This window comes from Somniosus microcephalus, chromosome 18 (genome assembly GCF_052327205.1).
Source record: "Somniosus microcephalus isolate GS21.2 chromosome 18, FLI_Smic_1.0, whole genome shotgun sequence".
Taxonomy (NCBI): domain Eukaryota; kingdom Metazoa; phylum Chordata; class Chondrichthyes; order Squaliformes; family Somniosidae; genus Somniosus; species Somniosus microcephalus.
In genome coordinates, this window is record NC_141004.1 from 2,612,349 (window position 1) to 2,638,302 (window position 25,954).

General features: G+C 47.3%; 1 protein-coding gene across 1 annotated transcript in view; it reads right to left on the reverse strand.

Moving 5' to 3' along the window:
- The window catches only part of slc16a4 (solute carrier family 16 member 4), a 187,031-nt gene extending 165,907 nt beyond the window's left edge, over positions 1–21,124 (reverse strand). The window contains exon 1 of the mRNA XM_086010961.1: positions 20,924–21,124. The gene's annotated coding sequence lies outside the window, so the exon portion shown is untranslated. The remainder of the gene's footprint in view (positions 1–20,923) is intronic.
- Positions 21,125–25,954: the final 4,830 nt, after the last annotated feature.

A 25,954-nucleotide genomic window follows, 5' to 3' on the forward strand; every position in this document is an offset into this window, starting at 1 on the left:
CAGTACCACGGTCATTAAATGCCTGAACGACCTCTTCGCCTTGTTCGGGTTCCCAAACTATATACATAGTGACCGGGGCTCCTCCTTCATGAGCGAGGAACTCCGCCAGTTCCTACTAGCAAGAGGTATTGCTGCAAGCAGGACTACCAGCTACAACCCCCGAGGGAACGGCCAGGTGGAAAGAGAGAACGCGACGGTATGGAAGGCCGTCCTCTTAGCCTTAAAGTCTAAGGGCCTCCCAACCTCCCGCTGGCAGGAAGTCCTCCCGGCAGCGCTGCATTCCATCCGGTCACTACTCTGCACTGCCATTAACGCCACCCCCCATGAACTAATGTTTGTTTTCCCCAGGAAGTCGACTACGGGAACCACACTACCAACCTGGCTGACCTCCCCGGGGCCCGTCCTGCTGCGAAAGCACGTGAGGGCCCATAAAACGGACCCCCTGGTCGAGAAGGTGAACCTCCTGCACGCCAACCCCCAGTACGCCTATGTGGCTTACCCAGACGGGCGGGAGGACACAGTCTCCTTACGGGACCTCGCACCCTTGGGCATTCCGGAGACACCACCTTTACCCCCCCCCCACCCCCCCCCCAATTCCAGCTCAGGTAGACGGCACGCCGGAATCCCACGAGCCTTCGCCGACCACGCAGACACCAGCATCAACACCGGAGAATGCAACACCGCCGCTGCGACGATCAGAAAGGCTTACGAGGCCTCCGGACAGACTGACTTACCAGAACTGGTAGTACACTACACCCCGCCGGACTCAAATCTAAACAAGGGGTGAATGTGGTAAACCACTTTTGTCGTTCACTATCGTTACACTATAGTTATCACTGTTATATCGTTATCACTGTTCACACTGTTGTAACACTATACGAGGTCGCCTCTTGTCACGCTGTTATACCTGGGCTGAACACTGCTGACTCCGCCCATGGCTCCACCTACCTGCCCAGGTATAAAGGTGGTCGACTGGCTGGTATTCCTCCTTGTTGGATCCGATCACCCACGAGGGTGGGCTCTGTTATTTAGCCAATAAAAACCTATAGTTACTTTCTTAACTCGTCGCTTTTCATTGGATGAATTGATAGGTATATCACTCTGTATCTAGCCCGTGCTATACCAGTCCTGGGGCGTGTTTGATGAGAAAGTTTGGAGGGAGCATTACTGTGTATCTAACCCGTGCTGTACCTGCCCTGGGAGTGTTTGATGGGACAGTGTAGAGGGAGCTTTACTCTGTATCTAACCCGTGCTGTAACTGCCCTGGGAGTGTTTGATGGGACTGTATAGAGGGTGCTTAACTCTCTATCTAACCTGTGCTGTACCTGCCCTGGGTGTGTCTGATGGTTCAGTGTAGAGGGAGCGTTAATCTGTATCTAACCCGTGCTTTACCTGCCCTGGGAGTGTCTGATGGGACAGTGTAGAGGGAGCTTTACTCTGTATCTAACCCGTGCTGTATATGTCCTGGGGGAGTGTTTGATGGGACAGTTTAGCGGGAGCTTTACTCTGTATCGAACCCGTGCTGTACCTGCCCTGGGAGTGTTTGATGGGACAGTGAAGAGTGAGCTTTACTCTGTATCTAGCCCGTGCTATACCAGTCCTGGGGAGTGTTTGATGAGAAAGTTTGGAGGGAGCATTACTCTATATTTAACCTGTGCTGTACCTGCCCTGGGAGTGTTTGATGGCACAATGTAGAGGGATCTTTTCTCTGTATATAACCCAGGCTGTATTTGCCCTGGTTGTGTTTGATGGGACAGTGTAAAGGGAGCTTTAATCTGTATCTAACCCGTGCTGATCCTGCACTGGGAATGTTTGATGGGACAGTGTAAAGGGAGCTTTACTCTGTATCCAGCCCATGCTATTCCATTCCTGGGGAGTGTTTCATGGCACAGTGTAGAGGGAGCTTTTCTCTGTATCTAACCCGTTCAGTATCTGCCCTGGGAATGTTTGATGGGACAGTGTAGAGGGAGCTTTACTCTGCATCTAACCCATGGTGAATTTGCCCTGGGAGTGCTTCATGGGACAGTGTAGAAGGAGCTTTAATCTGTATCTAACCCGTGCTGTACCTGCCCTGGGAATGTTTGATGGGACAGTGTAGAGGGAGCTTTACTCTGTATCTAACCCATGGAGAATTTGCCCTGGGAGTGCTTCATGGGACAGTGTAGAGGGAGCTTTAATCTGTATCTATCCCGTGCTGTATCTGCCCTTTGGGGGTTTGATGGGACTGTATAGATGGTGCTTAACTGTCTGTTGAAACTGTGCTGTACCTGTCGTGGGAGTGTTTGATGGGGCAGTTTCGAGGGAGATTTACTCTGTATCTAACCCATGCTGTACCTGCCCTGGTAGTGTTTGATGGGGTAGCGTTGAGGGTGATTTACTCTGTATCTAAACCCTGCTGTACCTGTCCTGGGGAGTGTTTGATGGGACAGTTTAGAGCTAGCTTTACTCTGTATCTAACCCATGCTGTACCTGCCATGGGAGTGTTTGTTGGCACAGTGTAGAGGGAGCTTTTCTCTGTATCCAACCCATTCAGTACCTGCCCTGGGAGTGTTTGATTGGAACAGTTTAGAGGGAGCTTTACTCTGTATCTATCCCGTGCTGTACCTGCCCTGGGAGTGTTTGATGGCACAGTGTAGAGGGAGCTTTACTCTGTATCTAGACCATGCTGAACCTGCCTTGGGAGTCGTTGATGGGACAGTGTAGCGCCAGCTTTACTCTGTATCTAACTTGTGCTATACCTGCGCTGGGAGTGTTTGATGAGACAGTGTAGAGGGAGCTTTACTCTATATCTAACCCGTGCAGTACCTGCCCTGGGAGTGTTTGATGGGACAGTGTAGACTAGGCTTTACCCTGTATCTAACCCCTGCTGTACCTGCCCTGGGCGTGTATGATGAGACTGTGTAGAGGGAGCTTTACTCTGTATCTAACCCGTGCTGCATCTGCCCTTTGGGTGTTTGATGGGACTCTATAGAGGGTGCTTAATTCTCTGTCGAAACTGTGCTGTACCTGTCCTGGGAGTGTTTTATGGGGCAGTGTAGAGGGAACTTTACTCTGTATCTATCCCATGCTGTATCTGCCTGGGAGTGTTTGATGGGACAGTGTAGAGGGTGCTTTACTCTGTACCTAACCCGTGCTGTACATGCCCTGGGAGTGTTTGATGGGGCAATGTCGAGGGTGCTTTACTCTGTATCTAACCCATGCTGTATCTGCCCTGGTAGTGTTTGATGGGGTAGCGTTGAGGGTGATTTATTCTGTATCTAACCCGTGCTGTACCTTTCCTGGGGAGCGTTTGATGGGACAGTTTAGAGCTAGCTTTACTCTGTATCGAAATCGTGATGTACCTGCCATTGATGTGTTTGATGGGACAGTGTAGAATGAGCTTTACTCTGTATCTAACCGATGCTGTACCTGCCATGGGAGAGTTTGATGGCACAGTGTAGAGGGAGCTTTTCGCTGTATCCAACCGGTGCTTTGCCTGCCCTGGGAGTGTTTGATGGGACAGTGTAGAGGGAGCTTTACTCTGTATCTAACCCGTGCTGTACCTGCCCTGGGAGTGTTTGATGGGGCAGTGTAGAGGGAACTTTACTCTGTATCTATCCCATGCTGTATCTGCCCTGGGAGTGTTTGATGGGACAGTGTAGAACGAGCTTTACTCTGTATCTAACGCGTGCTGTACCTGCCCTGGGAGTGTTTGATGGGTCAGTGTAGAGGGAGCTTTACTCTGTATCTAACCCATGCTGTACCTGCCCTGGGAGTGTTTGATGGGACAGTGTAGAGGCAGCTTTACTCTGTATCTGACCGGTGCTTTGCCTGCCCTGGAAGTGTTTGATGGGACAGTGTAGAGGGAGCTTTGCTCTGTATCTAGCCCGTGCTATACCGGTCCTGGGGAATGTTTGATGATAAAGTTTGGAGGGAGCATTACTCTATATTTAACCCGTGCTGTACCTGTCCTAGGAGTGCTTGATGGCACAGTGTAGAGGGAGCTTTTCTCTGTATATAGCCCAGGCTGTATTTGCCCTGGGTGTGTTTGATGGGACATTGTAAAGGGAGCTTTACTCTGTATCTAACCCATGCAATACCATTCCTGGGGAGTGTTTGATGGGACAGTGTAGAGGAAGCTTTACTCTGTATCTAACCCGTGCTGATCCTGCACTGGGAATGTTTGATGGGACAGTGTAGAGGGAGATTTACTCTGTATCTAACCCATGGGTGATCCTGCCCTGGGAGTGTTTGATGGGACAGTGTACATAAGAACGTAAGAACATAAGAAGTAGGAGCAGGAGTAGGCCATATGGCCCCTCGGGCCTTCTCCGCCATTCAATAGGATCATGGCTGATCCGAATCTAGACTCACGTCCACTTCCCTGCCCTCTCCCCGTAACCCCTAATTCCCTTATCTGCTAGGAAACTGTCTATCTCTGTTTTAAATTTATTTAATGTTGCAGCTTCCACAGCTCTCTGGGGTAGCAAATTCCATAGATTTACTGCCCTCTGAGTGAAGAAGTTTCTCCTCATTTCAGTTTTGAAAGGGCAGCCCCTTATTCTAAGATTGTGGCCCCTAGTTCTAGTCTCACCTATCAGTGGAAACATCCTCACCGCATCCACCCGATCAAGCCCCCTCACAATCTTATATGTTTCGATAAGATCGCCTCTCATTCTTCTGAACTCCAATGAGTAGAGTCCCAACCTACTCAACCTTTCCTCATAAGTCAACCCCCTCATCTCCGGAATCAACCGAGTGAATCTTCTCTGATCCGCCTCGAGAGCAAGTATATCTTTTCTTAAATATGGAAACCAAAACTGTACGCAGTATTCCAGGTGTGGCCTCACCAATACCCTGTATAACTGCAGCAAGACTTCCCTGTTTTTATACTCCATCCCCCTTGCAATAAAAGCCAAGATTCCATTGGCCTTCCTGATCACCTGCTGCATCTGCATACTAACTTTTTGTGTTTCATGCACCAGGACCCCCAGATCCCTTTGTACTGTAGCACTTTGCAGTTTCTCTCCATTTAGATAATAACTTGCTGTTTGATTTTTTCTGCCAAAGTGCATAACCTCACACTTTCCAACATTATATTGCATCTGCCAAATCTCTGCCCACTCACTTAGCCTGTCTATGTCCTTTTGCAGGTTTTTTATGTCCTCCTCACTCACTGCTTTCTCTCCCATCTTTGTATCATCGGCAAACTTGGATATGTTGCACTCGGTCCCTTCCTCCAAATCGTTAATATAGATTGTAAAGAGTTGGGGTCCCAGCACTGACCCCTGCGGAACACCACTAGTTACTGATTGCCAACCCGAGAACGAACCATTTATCCCAACTCTTTGTTTTCTGTTAGATAGCCAATCTTCCACCCATGCCAGTATATTACCCCCAATCCTGTGATTTTTTATCTTGATCAGTAATCTTTTGTGTGGAACCTTGTCAAATGCCTTTTGGAAGTCCAAATACACTACATCCACTGGTTCCCCTTTATCCACCCTGTTTGTTACGTCCTCAAAGAATTCGAGCAAATTTGTCAAACATGACTTCCCCTTCATAAAACCATGCTGACTCTGTCCTATTAAATTATGTTTATCCAAATGCTCTGTTACTGTTTCCTTAATAATGGACTCCAACATTTTGCCAACCACAGATGTTAAGCAAACTGGTCTATAGTTTCCAGCTTTTTGTCTACTTCCCTTCTTAAATAAGGGTGTTACATTAGCAGTTTTCTAATCTGCCGGGACCTTTCCTGAGTCCAGGGAGTTTTGGAAAATAATCACCAATGCATCCACAATCCCTACCGCCACTTCTCTCAAGACCCTAGGATGTAGGCCATCAGGTCCGGGGGATTTATCCGCCTTAAGTCCCATTATTTTACCGAGTACCATCTCCTTAGTGATTTTAATCGTGTTTTGCTCCTCCCCCCCCCATTGCCCCCTGTTTGTCCAGTGTTGGGATATTTTTAGTGTCCTCTACTGTAAAGACTGATACAAAATATTTGTTCAGCGTCTTTGCCATCTCCATGTTCCCCACCACTAGTTTTCTGGTCTCCTCCTCTAAGGGACCAACGTTCACTTTAGCCACCCTTTTTCTTTTTATATAGCTGTAGAAACTCTTGCTATCTGTTTTTATATTTTTTGCTAGTTTACTTTCATAATCTATCTTCCCTTTCTTAATTAATCTTTTAGTTATTGTTTGCTGGCTTTTAAATGCTTCCCAATCTTCTATCCTCCCACTAGATTTGGCTAATTTATATGCCCTTGTTTTCAGTCGGATACTATCCTTTATTACTTTACTAAGCCACGGATGGCTGTCTTTTCTTTTACTCCCCTTTTTCCTCAGTGGAATATATTTATCTTGAAAGATGTGAAATATCTCCTTGAATGTAGACCACTGCTCTTGCACCGTCTTACACTTTAATCTGTTTTCCCAGTCAACTTTAGTCAATTCTACTCTCATACCTTCATAGTCTCCTTTATTTAAGCTCAGTATGCTGGTTTGAGATCCAACTCTCTCACCCTCAAACTGAATTTGGAATTCAACCATATTATGGTCACTCATTCCAAGGGGATCCTTTACTGGGACATTTTTTATTAATCCTGCCTCATTACACAGGACCAGATCTAAGATTGCCTGCCCCCTGGTTGGTTCAGTTACATACTGCTCAAGGAATCCATCCCTAAATACACTCCATGAACTCTTCCTCAAGGCTGCCATGCCCAATTTGATTAGTCCAGTCAATATGAAAGTTAAAATCCCCCATGATTATAGCTGTTCCCTTATTACAAGCCCCAACTATTTCCTGATTTATACTCCGACCAACAGAGTTGCAACTGTTAGGAGGCCTATAGACTACGCCCACTAGTGACTTTTTCCCCTTATTATTCCTTATCTCCACCCAAACTGTTTCACTATCCTGATCCTTTGACCCAATATCATTTCTGACTATTGCAGTGATTCCATCCTTGATTAACATAGCAACCCCACCTCCCTTTCCTTCCTGTCTGTCCTTCCTTATTGTCAAATACCCTTGTATGTTTAGTTCCCAGTCATGATCATCTTGCAGCCATGTTTCCGTAATGGCCACCAGATCATACCCATGTGTAGTTATTTGTACCGTCAACTCGTCTATTTTGTTATGAATGCTGCGTGCATTCAGCTAAAGAACTTTCAAATATGTTTTCTGACAATTTATTCCCGCTTTTACCCCTTTTACTACTTTACCTTTATCATTATATACATTCTGTCCCTTCCTGACATGCTCTGGTTTTTAATTCCCCCACTGCTACCTTGCTCTATTGCCTTCTCCGCTGTCATTTTTATTTTTTGCTCTCTTAAAACCTCCCCCCCACTAATTAGTTTAAAGCCCTCTCTACAGCCCTAGTTATTCGATTCGCCAGGATTCTAGTCCCAGCACAGGCCAAGTGAAGTCCGTCCCAACGGAACAGCTCTCGCCTGTCCCAGTACTGATGCCAGTGTCCCAGGAAGCAAAACCCATTTCTCCCACACCAGTCTTTGAGCCACGCATTTAACTCTCTAATTTTATTTACCCTAGAGGGAGCTTTACTCCGTATTTAACCTGTGCTGTACCTGCCATGGGAGTGTTTGATGGCACAGTGTAGCGGGAACGTTATTCTGTATCTAAACTGTGCTGTACCTGCCCTGGGAGTATTTGATGGCACAGTGTAGAGGGAGCTTTACTCTGTATCCAACCTGTTCAGTAGCTGCCCTGGGAGTGTTTGATTGGAACAGTGTAGAGGGAGCTTTACTCTGTATCTACCCCGTGCTGCACCTGTCCTGGGAGTGTTTGATGGGAGAGTGTAGAGGGAGCTTTACTCTATATATAACCTGTGCAGTACCTGCCCTGGGAGTGTTTGATGGGACAGTGTAGAGGGAGCTTTACTCTGTATCTAACCCATGCTGTACCTGCCCGGGGAGTGATTGCTGGAACAGTGTAGAGGGAGCTTTACTCTGTATCTAACCCGTGCTGTACCTGCCCGGGGAGTGATTGCTGGAACAGTGTAGAGGGAGCTTTACTCTGTATCTAACCCGTGCTGTACCTGCCCTGGGAGTGTTTGATGGGACAGTGTAGAGGGAGCTTTACTCTGTATCTAACCCATGCTGTACATGCCCTGGGAGTGTTTGCTGGAACAGTGTAGAGGGAGCTTTACTCTGTATCTAACCTGTGCTGTACCTGCCCTGGGAGTGTTTGATGGGATAGTGTAGAGGGAGCTTTACTCTTTATCTAACCCGTGCTGTACATGCCCTGGGAGTGTTTGATGGGACAGTGTAGAGGGAGCTTTGCTCTGTATCTAACCCCGTGCTGAACCTGCCCTGGGAGTGTTTGATGGGACAGTGTAGAGGCAGCTTTACACTGTATCTAACCGGTGCTTTGCCTGCCCTGGAGTGTTTGATGGGACAGTGTAGAGCGAGCTTTACTCTGAACCTAACCCGTGCTGTACCTGCCCTGGGAGTGTTTGATGGGGCAGTGTAGAGGCATCTTTACTCTGTATCTAACCGGTGCTTTGCCTGCCCTGGGAGTGTTTGATGGGACAGTGCAGAGTGAGATTTACTCTGTATCTAGCCCGTGCTATACCGGTCCTGGGGAGTGTTTGATGAGAAAGTTTGGAGGGAGCATTACTCTATATCTAACCCCGTGCTTTACCTGCCCTGGGAGTGTTTGATGGGACAGTGTAGAGGGAGCTTTACTCTGTATCTAACCCATGCTGAACCTGCCCTGGGAGTGTTAGATGGGACACTGTAGAGGCAGCTTTACACTGTATCTAACCCATGCTGAACCTGCACTGTGAGTGTTTGATGGGACAGTGTAGAGGGTGCTTTACTCTGTATCTAACCCGTGCTGTACCTGCCCTGGGAGTGTTTGATGGGGCAGTGTAGAGTTAAATTTACTCTGTATCTATCCCATGCGGTATCTGCCCTGGGAGTGTTTGATGGGACAGTGTAGAGGGAGCTTTACTCTGTATCCAACCCATGCTGTACCTGCCCCGGGAGTGTTTGAATGGACAGTGTAGAGTGAGCTTTACTCTGTAACTAACCCCTGCTGTACCTGCCCTGGGAGTGTTTGATGGGCCAGTGTAGAGGGACCTTACCACTGTATCTAACCCGTGATGTACCTGCCCTGGGTGTGCTCGATGGGACAGTGTAGACTAGGCTTTACCCTGTATCTAACCCCTGCTGTACCTGCCCTGGGAGTGTTTGATGGGAGAGTGTAGAGGGAGCCTAACTCTGCATCTAACACGTGCTGTATCTGCCCTTTGGGTGTTTGTTTGGGTGTTTGATGGGACTGTACAGAGGGTGCTTAACTCTCTGTCGAAACTGTGCTGTATCTGTCCTGAGAGTGTTTGATGGGGCAGTGTCGAGGGAGCTTTACTCTGTATCTAACCCATGCTGTACCTGCCCTAGTAGTGTTTGATGGGGTAGCGTTGAGGGTAATTTACTCTGTATCTAACCCGTGCTGTACCTGTCCTGAGGAGTGTTTGATGCGACAGTTTAGAGGGAGCTTTTCTCAGTATCCAACCCGTTTAGTACCTGCCCTGGGAGTGTTTGATTGGAACAGTGTAGAGGGAGCTTTACTCTGTACCTACCACGTGCTGTACCTGCCCTGGGAGTGTTTGATTGCACAGTGTAAAGGCAGCTTTACTCTGTATCTAACCGGTGCTTTGCCTGCCCTGGGAGTGTTTGATGGGACAGTGCAGAGGGAGCTTCACTCTGTATCTAACCCGTGCTGTACCTGGCCTGGGAGTGTTTGATGGGGCCGTGTGGAGGGAAATTTACTCTGTATCTATCCCATGCGGTATCTGCCCTGGGAGTGATTGATGGGACAGTGTAGAGGGAGCATTACTCTGTACCTAACCCGTGCTGTACCTGCCCTGGGAGTGTTTGATGGGACAGTGTAGAGTGAGCTTTACTATGTACCTAACCTGTGCTATACCTGCCCTGGGTGTGCTCGATGGGACAGTTTAGACTAGGCTTTACCCTGTATCTAACCCCTGCTGTACCTGCCCTGGGAGTGTTTGATGGGAGAGTGTAGAGGGAGCTTTACTCTGTATCTAACCCGTGCTGTACCTGGCCTGGGAGTGTTTGATGGGGCCGTGTGGAGGGAAATTTACTCTGTATCTATCCCATGCGGTATCTGCCCTGGGAGTGATTGATGGGACAGTGTAGAGGGAGCATTACTCTGTACCTAACCCGTGCTGTACCTGCCCTGGGAGTGTTTGATGGGACAGTGTAGAGTGAGCTTTACTCTGTACCTAACCTGTGCTATACCTGCCCTGGGTGTGCTCGATGGGACAGTTTAGACTAGGCTTTACCCTGTATCTAACCCCTGCTGTACCTGCCCTGGGAGTGTTTGATGGGAGAGTGTAGAGGGAAATTTACTCTGTATCTATCCCATGCGGTATCTGCCCTGGGAGTATTTGATGGGACAGTGTAGAGTGAGCTTTACTCTGTACCTAACCCGTGGTATACCTGCCCTGGGAGTGTTTGATGGGACATTGCAGAGTGAGCTTTACTCTGTATCTAGCCCGTGCTATACCGGTCCTGGGGAGTATTTGATGAGAAAGTTTGGAGGGAGCATTACTCTATATCTAACCCCGTGCTGTACCTGCCCTGGGAGTGTTTGATGGGACAGTGTAGAGGGAGCTTTGCTCTGTATCTAACCCATGCTGAACCTGCCCTTGGAGTGTTAGATGGGACACTGTTGAGGGAGCTTTACACTGTATCTTACCCATGCTGAACCTGCACTGTGAGTGTTTGATGGGACAGTGTAGAAGGAAGTTTACTCTGTATTTAACCAGTGCTGAACCTGTCCTGAGAGTATTTGATGGGACAGTGTAGAAGGAGCTTTACTCTATATCTAACCCGTGCAGTACCTGCCCTGGGAGTGTTTGATGGGACAGTGTAGAGGGAGCTTTACTCTGTATCTAACCCATGCTGTGTCTGCCCTTTGGGTGTTTGATGGGACTGTATAGAGGGTGCTTAACTCGCTGTCGAAACTGTGCTGTACCTGTCCTGAGAGTGTTTGATGGGGCAGTGTCGAGGAGCTTTACTCTGTATCTAACCCATGCTGTACCTGCCCTGGTACTGTTTGATGGGGTAGCGTTGAGGGTGATTTACCCTGTATCTAACCCGTGCTGTACCTGTCCTGGGGAGTGTTTGATGGGACAGTTTAGAGCTAGCTTTACTCTGTATCTAACCCGTGATGTACCTGCCATTGATGTGTTTGATGGGACAGTGTAGAGTGAGCTTTACTCTGTATCTAACCCATGCTGTACCTGCCATGGGAGTGCTTGAAGGCACAGTGTAGAGGGAGCATTTCTCAGTATCCAACCCATTCAGTACCTGCCCTGGGAGTGTTTGATTGGAGTAGTTTAGAGGGAGCTTTACTCTGTACCTACCCCGTGCTGTACCTGCCCTGAGAGTGTTTGATGGCACAGTGTAGAGGCAGCTTTACTCTGTATCTAACCGGTGCTTTGCCTGCCCTGGGAGTGTTTGATGGGACAGTGTAGAGGTAGCTTTACTCTGTACCTAATTCGTGCTGTACCTGCCCTGGGAGTGTTTAATGGGACAGTGTAGAGGCAGCTTTACTCTGTATCTAACTGGTGCTTTGCCTGCCCTGGGAGTGTTTGATGGGACAGTGCAGAGTGAGCTTTACTCTGTATCTATCCCATGCTATACCTGTCCTGGGGAGTGTTTGATGAGAAAGTTTGGAGGGAGCATTACTCTATATCTAACCCCGTGCTGTACCTGCCCTGGGAGTGTTTGATGGGACAGTGTAGAGGGAGCTTTACTCTGTATCGAACCCATGCTGAACCTGCCCTGGGAGTGTTAGATGGGACACTGTAGAGGGAGCTTTACTCTGTATCTAACCCATGCTGAACCTGCCCTGGGAGTGTTTGATGGGACAGTGTAGAAGGGGATTTAGTCTGTATCTAACCCGTGCTGTACCTGCCTTGGGAGGGTTTGATGGGACAGTGTAGAGGGAGCTTTACTCTGTAGCTAACCCGTGGTGAACCTGCCCTAGGAGTGTTTGATGGGACAGTGTAGAGGAAGCTTTACTCTGTATCTAACCTGTGCTGTACCTGCCCTGGGAGTGTTTGATGGGACAGTGTAGAGGGAATTTTACTCTGTATCTAACCTGTGCTGTACCATTCCTCGGGAGTGTTTGATGGGACAGTTTAGAGCTAGCTTTACTCTGTATCTAACCTGTGATGTACCTGCCATTGATGTGTTTGGTGGGACAGTGTAGAGTGAGCTTTACTATGTATCTAACCCATGCTGTACCTGCCATGGGAGTGTTTGATGGCACAGTGTAGATGGAGCTTTTCTCTGTATCTAAATCGTGCTGTACCTGCCCTGGGAGTGTTTGATTGGAACAGTGTAGAGGGAGCTTTACTCTGTATCTATCCCGTGCTGTACCTGCCCTGGGAGTGTTTGACGGCACCATGTAGAGGGAGCGTTATTCTGCATGTAACTTGTGCTGTACCTGCCCTGGGAGTATTTGATGGGACAGTGTACATATGAACATAAGAACATAAGAAGTAGGAGCAGGAGTAGGCCATACGGCCCCTCGGGCCTGCTCCGCCATTCAATAGGATCATGGCTGATCCGAATCTGGACTCACGTCCACTTCCCTGCCCTCTCCCCGTAACCCCTAATTCCCTTATCTGCTTGGAAACTGTCTATCTGCATTTTAAATTTATTTAATGTTGCAGCTTCCACAGCTCTCTGGGGTAGCAAATTCCATAGATTTACTACCCTCTGAGTGAAGAAGTTTCTCCTCATCTCAGTTTTGAAAGGGCAGCCCCTTATTCTAAGATTATGCCCCCTAGTTCTAGTCTCACCCATCAGTGGAAACATCCTCACTGCATCCACCCGATCAAGCCCCCTCACAATCTTATATGTTTCGATAAGATCGCCTCTCATTCTTCTGAACTCCAATGAGTAGAGTCCCAACCTACTCAACCTTTCCTCATACGTCAACCCACTTATCTCCGGAATCAACCGAGTGAACCTTCTCTGAACCGCCTCGAGAGCAAGTATATCTTTTCTTAAATATGGAAACCAAAACTGCACGCAATATTCCAGGTGTGGCCTCACCAATACCCTGTATAACTGCAGCAAGACTTCCCTCTTTTTATACTCCATCCCCCTCGCAATAAAAGCCAAGATTCCATTGGCTTTCCTGATCACCTGCTGCACCTGCATACTAACTTTTTGTGTTTCATGCACCAGGACCCCCAGATCCCTTTGTAGTGTAGCACTTTGCAGTTTCTCTCCATTTAGAGAATAACTTGCTCTTTGATTTTTTCTGCCAAAGTGCATAACCTCACACTTTCCAACATTATATTGCATCTGCCAACTCTCTGCCCACTCACTTAGCCTGTCTATGTCCTTTTGCAGGTTTTTTATGTCCTCCTCACTCACTGCTTTCCCTCCCATCTTTGTATCGTCGGTAAACTTGGATATGTTGCACTCGGTCCCTTCCTCCAAATCGTTAATATAGATTGTAAAGAGTTGGGGTCCCAGCACTGACCCCTGCGGAACACCACTAGTTACTGATTGCCAACCCGAGAATGAACCATTTATCCCAACTCTTTGTTTTCTGTTAGATAGCCAATCTTCCACCCATGCCAGTATATTACCCCAATCCCGTGATTTCTTATCTTGATCAATAATATTTTGTGTGGAACCTTGTCAAATGCCTTTTGGAAGTCCAAATACACTACATCCACTGGTTCCCCTTTATCCACCCTGTATGTTACATCCTCAAAGAATTCGAGCAAATTTGTCAAACATGACTTCCCCTTCATAAAACCGTGCTCATTCTGTCCTACGAAATTATGTTTATCCAAATGCTCTGTTACTGTTCCCTTAATAATGGACTCCAACATTTTGCCAACCACAGATGTTGGCTAACTGGTCTATAGTTTCCAGCTTTATGTCTACTTCCCTTCTTAAATAAGGGTGTATCTAGACTGAGCTGAACCTGCCTTGGGATTCTTTGATGGGACAGTGTAGCGGCAGCTTTACTCTGTATCTAACCTGTGCTGTACCTGCCCTGGGAGTGTTTGATGGGGCAGTGTAGAGGGAGCTTTACTCTATATCTAACCCGTGCAGTACCTGCCCTGGGAGTGTTTGATGGGACAGTGTAGAGGGAGCTTTACTCTGTATCTAACCCGTGCTGTACCTGCCATGGGAGTGTTTGATGGCACAGTGCAGAGGGAGCGTTATTCTGTATCTAACCTGTGCTGTACCTGCCCTGGGAGTGTTTGATGGGACAGTGTAGAGGGAGCTTTACTCCTATCTAACCCGTGCTGTACCTGCCCTGGGAGTGTTTGATGGGACGGTGTAGAGGGAACTTTACTCTGTATCTAACCTGTGCTGTACCTGCCCTGGGAGTGTTTGATGGTCCAGTGTAGAGGGACTTTACTCTGTATCTAACGCATGCTGAACCTGCCCTGGGAGTGTTTGATGTGACAGTGTAGAGGGAGCTTTACTCGGTATCTAACCTGTGGTGAACCTGCCTGGGAGTGTTTGATGGGACAGTGTAGAGGGAGCTTTACTCTGTATCTAACCCGTGATGTACCTGCCCTGGGACTGTTTGATGGAGACATGTAGGGAGAGCTTTACTCTGTATCTAACCCGTGCTGTACATGCCCTGGGAGTGTTTGATGGGACAGTGCAGAATGAGCTTTACTCTGTATCTAACCCGTGCTGTACATGCCCTAGGAGTGTTTGATGGGACAGTGTAGAATGAGCTTTACTCTGTATCTAACCCATGCTGTACATGCCCTGGGAGTGTTTGATGGGACAGGTTAGAGGGAGCTTTACTCTGTATCTAACCCGTGCTGGACCTGCCCTGGGAGTGTTTGATGGGACAGTGTAGAGGGAGCTTTACTCTATATCTAACCCGTGCTGAACCTGCCCTGGGAGTTTTTGATGGGACAGTGTAGAGGGAGCTTTACTCTGTATCTAACCCCGTGCTATACCTGCCCTGGGAGTTTTTGATGGGACAGTGTAGAGGGAGCTTTACTCTGTATCTAACCCCGTGCTATACCTGCCCTGGGAGTTTTTGATGGGACAGTGTAGAGGGACCTTTACGCTGTATCTAACCCCGTGCTGTACCTGCCCTGGGAGTGTTTGATGGGACAGTGTAGAGAGAGCTTTACTCTGTATCTAACCCGTGTTGTACCTGCCCTGGGAGTGTTTGATGGGACAGTGTAGAGGGAGCTTTACTCTGAATCTAACCCCATGCTGTACCTGCCCTGGGAGTGTTTGATGGGACAGTGTAGACTGAGCTTTACTCTGTATCTAACCCGTGCTGTACCTGCCCTGGGAGTGTTTGATGGGACAGTGTAGAGGGAGCTTTACTCTGTATCTAACCCGTGCTGTACCTGCCCTGGAAGTGTTTGATGGGACAGTGTAGAGGGAGCTTTACTCTGTATCTAACCCGTGCTGTACCTGCCCTGGGAGTGTTTGATGGGACAGTGTAGAGGGAGCTTTACTCTGTTTCTAACCCGTGCTGTACCTGCCCTGGGAGTGTTTGATGGGGACAGTGTAGAGGGAGCTTTACTCTGTATGTAACCCGTGCTGTACCTGCCCTGGGAGTGTTTGATGGGACAGTGTAGAGGGAGCTTTACTCTGTTTCTAACCCATGCTGAATCTGCCCTGGGAGTGTTTGTTGTGATACTTTTTCCAAAAAGTGGAAACTGTTACAGTATCCAATGCTCACCTTGGTGCAGACTGAAAACAAATCAGAAAAATAAATAGATTGCTAAAAATCGCGGGGTGATGGAGATTAATGGTATTCGTAACCAGTATCACAAGCACAGCAGATTCCACGGCTATATCTTTTGATAAAACAAGTCATTATTTTAAATTGAGTACATCTGACAAATATATAGTGAGTTACGTGATACATGCGGCCCATCGTGTGCTACACAGAATCGCACCATCCCTGAGGCTGCTCATAGTTTGCTAACGGCTGTTGTTGCCTGAGATTTCCTCCCCCAGTCTCCCTGACACGGACGTGGACCATATCAAACTCTGGCCCTGACCTGTTGCTCATTGACATGATAATATTGTATTCCTTATCTTGTGAACTGCAACATTTTATTGTATCAGAGACCAAGCTGTGTCAACGTTCGGCCAGCCTCTCATCTCCCAACTTGATGTAATAAACAATTAGGGCCAGTGTCTCGTTACCCAGCTCTGCATCTCTCTGTCATAATAACATAAAAGGGGTAATTTTAACTATCGGGGGTGGGCCAGTGCAATCTGGGCCACCCAATCACTGACAGGAGCCCGGTCCATTTTGATGGCAGGGCCTCAGTAACATACTGCTGGGGAAATGGACCCCCTGGTTAAATGTCCCACCAGCTCCGGACTGGGGCAATATCGGGCGGACCTCAGTCTGACCTGGCCAGTGGGAAGGTAGGTCCAGACTGGGTGTGACGGAGTCCTGGGGTTGGGGGGGTGAAGTCCTGGGGTTGGGGGTGAAGTCCTGGGGTTGGGGGGTGAAGAACTGGGGTTGTGGGGGTGAAGTCCTGGGGTTGGGGGTGAAGTCCTGGGGTTGGGGGAGGCTGAAGTCCTGGGGTTGGGGGGTGAAGTCCTGGGGTTGGGGGAGGCTGAAGTCCTGGGGTTGGGGGGTGAAGTCCTGGGGTTGGGGGTGAAGTCCTGGGGTTGTGGGTGAAGTCCTGGGGTTGTGCGGGTGAAGTCCTGGGGTTGGGGGTGAAGTCCTGGGGTTGGGGGTGAAGTCCTGGGGTTGGGGGGTGAAGTCCTGGGGTTGGGGGTGAAGTCCTGGGGTTGTGGGGGTGAAGTCCTGGGGTTGGGGGTGAAGTCCTGGGGTTGGGGGGTGAAGTCCTGGGGTTGGGGGTGAAGTCCTGGGGTTGTGGGTGAAGTCCTGGGGTTGTGGGGGTGAAGTCCTGGGGTTGTGGGGGTGAAGTCCTGGGGTTGGGGTGAAGTCCTGGGGTTGGGGGGTGAAGTCCTGGGGTTGGGGGTGAAGTCCTGGGGTTGGGGGTGAAGTCCTGGGGTTGTGGGGTGAAGTCCTGGGGTTGGGGGGGTGAAGTCCTGGGGTTGGGGGGTGAAGTCCTGGGGTTGGGGGTGAAGTCCTGGGGTTGTGGGGGTGAAGTCCTGGGGTTGTGGGGGTGAAGTCCTGGGGTTGGGGGATGAAGTCCTGGGGTTGGGGGGTGAAGTCCTGGGGTTGGGGGTGAAGTCCTGGGGTTGTGGGGGTGAAGTCCTGGGGTTGGGGGATGAAGTCCTGGGGTTGGGGGGTGAAGTCCTGGGGTTGGGGGGTGAAGTCCTGGGGTTGTGGGGGTGAAGTCCTGGGGTTGTGGGGGTGAAGTCCTGGGGTTGGGGGTGAAGTCCTGGGGTTGTGGGTGAAGTCCTGGGGTTGTGGGGGTGAAGTCCTGGGGTTGTGGGGGTGAAGTCCTGGGGTTGTGGGGGTGAAGTCCTGGGGTTGGGGGTGAAGTCCTGGGGTTGGGGGTGAAGTCCTGGGGTTGGGGGGTGAAGTCCTGGGGTTGGGGGTGAAGTCCTGGGGTTGGGGGGTGAAGTCCTGGGGTTGGGGGTGAAGTCCTGGGGTTGGGGGTGAAGTCCTGGGGTTGGGGGTGAAGTCCTGGGGTTGGGGGTGAAGTCCTGGGGTTGGGGGTGAAGTCCTGGGATTGGGGGTGAAGTCCTGGGGTTGGGGGTGAAGTCCTGGGGTTGTGGGGGTGAAGTCCTGGGGTTGGGGGGTGAAGTCCTGGGGTTGGGGGTGAAGTCCTGGGGTTGGGGGTGAAGTCCTGGGGCTGGGGGGTGAAGTCCTGGGGTTGGGGGTGAAGTCCTGGGGTTGGGGGGTGAAGTCCTGGGGTTGGGGGGTGAAGTCCTGGGGTTGGGGGTGAAGTCCTGGGGCTGGGGGGTGAAGTCCTGGGGTTGGGGGTGAAGTCCTGGGGTTGGGGGGTGAAGTCCTGGGGTTGGGGGTGAAGTCCTGGGGTTGGGGGTGAAGTCCTGGGGTTGGGGGTGAAGTCCTGGGGTTGGGGGTGAAGTCCTGGGGTTGGGGGTGAAGTCCTGGGGCTGGGGGGTGAAGTCCTGGGGTTGGGGGTGAAGTCCTGGGGTTGGGGGGTGAAGTCCTGGGGTTGGGGGTGAAGTCCTGGGGTTGGGGGTGAAGTCCTGGGGTTGGGGGTGAAGTCCTGGGGTTGTGGGGATGAATTCCTGCAGGAGGAGTCGAGGGGGGGTAGAATCAGGGGGCAGCGGCCCGTGTGGTTATTGTCGACACCAGGGGTAGGTTGGGTGGGCGTTAGGAGTCAGGGGGGGAATCGGAAGACTGGGTCCCTGTGGTTATTATGGACCCTGAGGAGGTTATCCTGTCATTCCCGGCCCCACTGAAATAGTTTGAGAGCTGACCGTTTTGCAAGCGGCGGGTGTTCCTGGGCCCTCAGAGATCCATAGGTCGGATGTGTGAGGTCGGGCCCGGGTTGCGTTGATTGAAGAGGCGGGCAGGTGGCCTCCAGCGGAAGGACCGAGTTCAGATGGCGGCAGAGCAGCAATGGGTCGGGAGGTAGCCCAGCTCATCTTTAAATCCGCTACTGACCCGTTTCCACGGGTGGGGGGGGGAGTTAAAAATCTCCACAAACTTAAAGGTGAAATGAACATTTCCTTCACAGTCATCTGTGCTCTGCTTCAGCACCATCCTCAGTAGCGGAGCCCTCATTCTTTATCTAACCCGTGCTGACCCTGCCTGGGAGTGTTTGATGGGACAGTGTAGAGGGAGCTTTACTCTGTATCTAACCCGAGCTGTACCTGCCTGGGAGTGTTTGATGGGACAGTGTAGAGGGAGCTTTACTCTGTATCTAACCCGAGCTGTACCTGCCTGGGAGTGTTTGATGGGACAGTGTAGAGGGAGCTTTACTCTGTATCTAACCCGTGTTGTACCTGCCCTGGGAGTGTTTGATGGGACAGTGTAGAGGGAGCTTTACTCTGTATCTAACCCTTGTTGTACCTGCCCTGGGAGTGTTTGATGGGACAGTGTGGAGGGAGCTTTACTCTGTATCTAACCCTTGTTGTACCTGCCCTGGGAGTGTTTGATGGGACAGTGTAGAGGGAGCTTTACTCTGTATCTAACCCACGCTGTACCTGCCTGGGAGTGTTTGATGGGACAGTGTAGAGGGAGCTTTACTCTGTATCTAACCCGTGTTGTACCTGCCCTGGGAGTGTTTGATGGGACAGTGTAGAGGGAGCTTTACTCTGTATCTAACCCTTGTTGTACCTGCCCTGGGAGTGTTTGATGGGGCAGTGTAGAGGGAGCTTTACTCTGTATCTAACCCCGTGCTGTACCTGCCCTGGGAGTGTTTGATGGGGCAGTGTAGAGGGAGCTTTACTCTGTATCTAACCCCGTGCTGTACCTGCCCTGGGAGTGTTTGATGGGACAGTGTAGAGGGAGCTTTACTCTGTATCTAACCCCGTGCTGTACCTGCCCTGAGAGTGTTTGATGGGACAGTGTAGAGGGAGCTTTACTCTGTATCTAACCCCGTGCTGTACCTGCCCTGGGAGTGTTTGATGGGACAGTGTAGAGGGAGCTTTACTCTGTATCTAACCCGTGCTGTACCTGCCCTGGGAGTGTTTGATGGGACAGTGTAGAGGGAGCTTTACTCTGTATCTAACCCGTGCTGTACCTGCCCTGGGAGTGTTTGATGGGACAGTGTAGAGGGAGCTTTACTCTGTATCTAACCCTTGTTGTACCTGCCCTGGGAGTGTTTGATGGGACAGTGTGGAGGGAGCTTTACTCTGTATCTAACCCTTGTTGTACCTGCCCTGGGAGTGTTTGATGGGACAGTGTAGAGGGAGCTTTACTCTGTATCTAACCCACGCTGTACCTGCCTGGGAGTGTTTGATGGGACAGTGTAGAGGGAGCTTTACTCTGTATCTAACCCGTGTTGTACCTGCCCTGGGAGTGTTTGATGGGACAGTGTAGAGGGAGCTTTACTCTGTATCTAACCCCGTGCTGTACCTGCCCTGAGAGTGTTTGATGGGACAGTGTAGAGGGAGCTTTACTCTGTATCTAACCCGTGCTGTACCTGCCCTGGGAGTGTTTGATGGGACAGTGTAGAGGGAGCTTTACTCTGTATCTAACCCGTGCTGTACCTGCCCTGAGAGTGTTTGATGGGACAGTGTAGAGGGAGCTTTACTCTGTATCTAACCCGTGCTGTACCTGCCCTGGGAGTGTTTGATGGGACAGTGTAGAGGGAGCTTTACTCTGTATCTAACCCGTGCTGTACCTGCCCTGAGAGTGTTTGATGGGACAGTGTAGAGGGAGCTTTACTCTGTATCTAACCCGTGCTGTACCTGCCCTGGGAGTGTTTGATGGAATAGTGCAGAGGGGGTTTTACTCTTGCCCCATTTGCAGGTTAGTTTGATCCCTGTGCCCCCTTGGTGCGACCCCCAGATTTCCCTGTCTCCAGCAACAAGTTCAAAGCCTGGAACAAGTGTGTCAGGAAGTGTCACCATGGAGCGTCTTGGATCCTGGTCACCTTCTCGCTGCTCTAAGTCACACCGGTAATCGATTACAGACAGAAAGCGCAGTTTTATGAATTAAGAGTTGGCTTGATTTCGTTTGCAAATCATTGTTGGACAAATACATCTTAAAATAAAATCGGCACTACCTTTTAAATCCTTCCCGTCTCCAGTGTCAGGCGTTGTTAAGAAATGATATTGCAAGTTCTTCCACGTATTAGCTCGACACAGACTTTCCACACAGACTTTCCACAGCCTGCTGTGTGCTCACAGCAGATTCATTCACAAGCATCACAGATCCGAACATACACCGCGACCCGGCACAGCACTGAAGCTTTTTCACTTTTGTACAAATATTCAATCGGCCTGCCAGTCATTTCCATACAATCCAAGCCCTCACTGAGCGCCGTGGCGATATGAACGCACCTACCGTGTTCAATGCACCGTCCGGAGAGCGAGGAGAGGAGAGCGGCTCAGGGTAATCCTGCTCAAGCGCTGGGCACCACAAGGGCAGCTTTGTGTGCAGGCATGGTCCTGGGAGCATGTGACTGGCGCTTTAAACACGATCAAAGCTTAATCTACAATCCGAACTACTCTGGCCATCGCTTTCTGAAGCCGCAGGTCCCAGTGTCACCGCCTCCTCTGACTCATGTCAGTATCACACTCGCTCCTGAAACTGACACCCTGCCTCTCCCGGTGAACTTCACAAGCGGGAATCTGTAAATTAATCCTCGGCGGAGCCCAGACCCCGGCTCCGGTAGCGGACATTGACAGTTACACCAGAAACTACATTAGAAACTAACAATTTACACCAGAAACTGTGACAATTTACACCACAAACTGTAACAATTTACACCACAAACAGCAACAATTTACACCAGAAACTAACAATTTACACCAGAAACTGCAACAATTTACACCAGAAACTGCAACAATTTACACCAGAAACTAACAATTTACACCAAAAACTGGAACAATTTACACAAGAAACTGGAACAATTTACACCAGAAACTGCAACAATTTACACCAGAAACTGCAACAATTTACACCAGAAACTAACAATTTACACCAGAAACTGCAACAATTTACACCAGAAACTGCAACAATTGACACCACAAACAGCAACAATTTACACCAGAAACTAACAATTTACACCAGAAACTGCAACAATTTACACCAGAAACTAACAATTTACACCAAAAACTGCAACAATTTACACAAGAAACTGGAACAATTTACACCAGAAACTAACAATTTACACCAGAAACTGCAACAATTTACACCAGAAACTGCAACAATTTACACCAGAAACAGTAACAATTTACACCAGAAACTAACAATTTACACCAGAAACTGCAACAATTTACACCAGAAACTGCAACAATTGACACCAGAAACAGTAACAATTTACACCAGAAACTAACAATTTACACCAGAAACTGCAACAATTTACACCAGAAACTAACAATTTACACCAGAAACTAACAATTTACACCAGAAACTGCGACAATTTACACCAGAAACTGTGACAATTTACACCAGAAACTGCAACAATTTACACCAGAAACTGTAACAATTTAGACCAGAAACTGCTACAATTTACACCAGAAACTAACAATTTACACCAGAAACTGTAACAATTTACACCAGAAACTGCAACAATTTACACCAGAAACTAACAATTTACACCAGAAACTGTAACAATTTAGACCAGAAACTGCAACAATTTAGACCAGAAACTAACAATTTACACCAGAAACTGTAACAATTTACACCAGAAACTGCAACAATTTACACCAGAAACTAACAATTTACACCAGAAACTGTAACAATTTAGACCAGAAACTGTAACAATTTAGACCAGAAACTAACAATTTACACCAGAAACTGTAACAATTTACACCAGAAACTGCAACAATTTACACCAGAAACTAACAATTTACACCAGAAACTGTAACAATTTAGACCAGAAACTGCAACAATTTACACCAGAAACTGCAACAATTTACACCAGAAACTAACAATTTACACCAGAAACTAGCAATTTACACCAGAAACTGCAACAATTTACACCAGAAACTGCAACAATTTACACCAGAATCTGTAACAATTTACACCAGAAACTGCAACAATTTACACCAGAAACTGCAACAATTTACACCAGAAACTGCAACAATTTACGCCAGAAACTGCAACAATTTACACCAGAAACTAACAATTTACACCAGAAACTGCGACAATTTACACCAGAAACTGCGACAATTTACACCAGAAACTGCAACAATTTACACCAGAAACTGTAACAATTTAGACCAGAAACTGCAGCAATTTACACCAGAAACTGCAACAATTTACACCCGAAACTGCAACAATTTACACCAGAATTTAACAATTTACACCAGAAACTTACAATTTACCCCAGAAACTGCAACAATTTACATCAGAAACAGCAACAATTTACACCAGAAACTTACAATTTACCCCAGAAACTGCAACAATTTACATCAGAAACAGCAACAATTTACACCAGAAACAGCAACAATTTACACCAGAAACTGTAACAATTTACACCAGAAACTAACAATTTACACCACAAACTGTAACAATTTACACCAGAAACTGTAACAATTTACACCAGAAACTAACAATTTACACCAGAAACTGTAACAATTTACACCAGAAACTGCAACAATTTACACCAGAAACTGCAACAATTTACACCAGAAACTGCAACAATTTACACCAGAAACTGCAACAATTTACATCAGAAACTGCAACAATTTACACCAGAAACTGCAACAATTTACACCAGAAACTAACAATTTACACCAGAAACTGCAACAATTTACACCAGAAACTGCCACAATTTACACCAGAAACTGCAACAATTTACACCAGAAACTAACAATTTACACCAGAAACTAACAATTTACACCACAAACTGTAACAATTTACACCAGAAACTGTAACAATTTACACCAGAAACTAACAATTTACACCAGAAACTGTAACAATTTACACCAGAAGCTAAGAATTTGCACCAGAAACTGTAACAATTTACACCAGAATCTGTAACAATTTGCACCAGAAACTGCAACAATTTACACCAGAAACTGCAACAATTTGCACCGGAAACTGTAACAATTTACACCAGAAACTAACAATTTACACCAGAAGCTAACAATTTACACCAGAAACTAACAATTTACACCAGAAACTGCGACAATTTACACCAGAAACTGCAACAATTTACACCAGAAACTGCAACAATTTACACCAGAAACTAACAATTTACACCAGAAACTGGAACAATTTACACCAGAAACTGTAACAATTTACACCAGAAACTGGAACAATTTACACCAGAATCTGGAACAATTTACACCAGAAACTAACAATTTACACCAGAAACTGCAACAATTTACACCAGAAACTGCAACAATTTACACCGGAAACTGGAACAATTTACAGCAGAAACTGCAACAATTTACACCAGAAACTGCAACAATTTACAGCAGAAACTGTAACAATTTACAGCAGAAACTATACCAATTTACACCAGAAACTAACAATTTACACCAGAAACTGCAACAATTTACACCAGAAACTGCAACAATTTACACCAGAAACTGCAACAATTTACAGCAGAAACTGTAACAATTTACACCAGAAACTAACAATTTACACCAGAAACTGCAACAATTTACACCAGAAACTGTAACAATTTACACCAGAAACTAACAATTTACACAAGAAAGTGCAACAATTTACAGCAGAAACTATACCAATTTACACCAGAAACTAACTATTTACACCAGAAACTGCAACAATTTACACCAGAAACTGCAACAATTTACACCAGAAACTGGAACAATTTGCACCAGAATCTGGAACAATTTACACCAGAAACTAACAATTTACACCAGAAACTGCAACAATTTACACCAGAAACTGCAACAATTTACACCAGAAACTAACAATTTACACCAGCAACTGCAACAATTTACACCAGAAACTAACAATTTACACCAGAAACTAACAATTTACACCAGAAACTGCAACAATTTACACCAGAAACTGCAACAATTTACACCAGAAACTAACAATTTACACCAGAAACTGTAACAATTTACACCAGAAACTGCAACAATTTACACCAGAAACTGCAACAATTTACACCAGAAACTAACAATTTACACCAGAAACTAACAATTTACACCAGAAACTGCAACAATTTACACCAGAAACTGCAACAATTTACACCAGAAACTAACAATTTACACCAGAAACTAACAATTTACACCAGAAACTGCAACAATTTACACCAGAAACTGTAAGAATTTACACCAGAAACTAACAATTTACACCAGAAACTGTAACAATTTACACCAGAATCTGTAACAATTTACACCAGAATCTGTAACAATTTACACCAGAAACTGCAACAATTTACACCAGAAACTGTAACAATTTACACCAGAAACTAACAATTTACACCACAAACTGTAACAATTTACACCAGAAACTGTAACAATTTACACCAGAAACTGTAACAATTTACACCAGAAACTGCAACAATTTACACCAGAAACTGCAACAATTTATACCAGAAACTAACAATTTTCACCAAATATTGCAACAATTTACACCAGAAACTAACAATTTACACCAAATATTGCAACAATTTACACCGGAATCTGTAACAATTTACACCAGGAACTAACAATTTACAGCAGAAACTGCAACAATTTACACCAGAAACTGCAACAATTTGCACCAGTAATCACCTTAAATCTGTGTCCTCTGGTTCTCGACCCTTCTGCCAATGGGAGCAGTGTCTTTCGATCTACTCTGTCCAGGCCCCTCATGATTTTGAACACCTCTATCAAATCACCTCTCAATCTTCTCTGCTCCACGGAGAACAACCCCAGCTTCTCCAGTCTATCCACATAACTGAAGTCCCTCATTCCTGGAATCATTCTCGTAAATCTTTTCTGCACCTTCTCTAAGGCCTTCACATCCTTCCTAAAGTATGGTGCCCAGAATTGGACACAGTACTCCAGTTGGGGCCAAATGAGTGTTTTATAAAGGTTAATCATAATTTCCACACTTTTGTATTCTATACCTCTATTTATGAAGCCCAGGATCCCCTAAGCCTTTTTAACCACTTTCTCAACCTGCCTTGCCACCTTCAATGTTTTGTGCACATATACCCCCAGATCTCTTTGTTTGTGCACCCGCTTTAGGATTGTACCATTTTGTTTTTATGTCCTCTCCTCATTCTTTCTACCAAGATGTATCACTTCACACTTTACTGCATTAAATTTCATCTGCCACTTGTCCGCCCATTTCACCAGCCTGTTTATGTCTTCCTGAAGTCTATCACCCTCCTCCTCCTCACTGTTCACTATACTTCCAAGATTTGTGTCATCTGCAAATTTTTAAATTGTGCTTTGTACA